Here is a 1,033-nt window from a genome sequence, read left to right as displayed (position 1 = left end):
TAGTAACGTGGTCCCGGGCATCTAGCATTCTACCCGCAATGGTTGGCCATACAATCGCGATTCATAATGGAAAGGAACATTTACCTATTTATATAACAGATCGTATACTAGTATTCTCTTAGGACTTGGAAGTGTAGTTGTCTTTCCTTAGCTGCACAGGCAGTAAAAGTAAAGAGCTAGAGGTCGGATCCATCCTCTCCTCTATTAGGCTAGGCTGAGCAGCACTTTGCGCATTCAATACGGCACTATTTGAAACTGGGCTATTTGAACCTGGTCAACAACTTAACTTCTCTTCTTGCAGCTTTGGGTTGATAAGATAGTTGGTTGTGGCTTAACAGAATTGGTACTATGTCCATCCTGATCTGTGACTTTGACTCTTGCTTTGATCCCCACGTTCCATTAGAACGAGTGTAGGAACCCTCTCTTGTCATAACCTATTTGATTTACGAGATCTATTATTCAATAGATAAGCCACTTCTCTTGGTCGTGGGGGAACTATGATCGATTCTATACCTAATATAAGATATTGAATGAAGGTAACACAGAATTCCATAATGGTTTATAGCAGCCGTTAAGTACCCGTTCTTTCCTGGGCACCGCTAATCGGAATACAACAACCGTACCATTTTGTGGAATAGGAATCAGCCTCACATCATAAACAGCCCAGGGTTTAGTTGTTTCCCCGGAATAGGCCTTGCTCAGAGGATACGAATCGAAAGCCAGTCTTCGAATGTGCTTAGCCTTTCCCGAGGATATTACCTTTTCTTTGATCCAGCGAGCAGAAGTCTTTCCCTTAGCATTGGTTTCATGGCTTAGGAGTACCGGTACTGTTTGAATTGCTTTGCAAGGAAATAGTCGTTGTAGGATCGTATCTCCACGGAAGTACCGTTGTAGGATCTACTGCCGTCTACTACTATTATATTATACTATACGAGAATTTCCACCTTGTTGAAGATCTGGTGGTGCTACCCGAAGACTTAAATGAATAGCCATCGCTGTTAAGAACAACCGATGCCTTATGTATGTGTATTGG

The sequence above is a fragment of the Zea mays genome, unplaced genomic scaffold (assembly GCF_902167145.1).
Source record: "Zea mays cultivar B73 unplaced genomic scaffold, Zm-B73-REFERENCE-NAM-5.0 scaffold_594, whole genome shotgun sequence".
In the NCBI taxonomy this organism is placed as follows: Eukaryota; Viridiplantae; Streptophyta; class Magnoliopsida; order Poales; family Poaceae; genus Zea; species Zea mays.
This window is presented reverse-complemented; position numbering follows the sequence as displayed.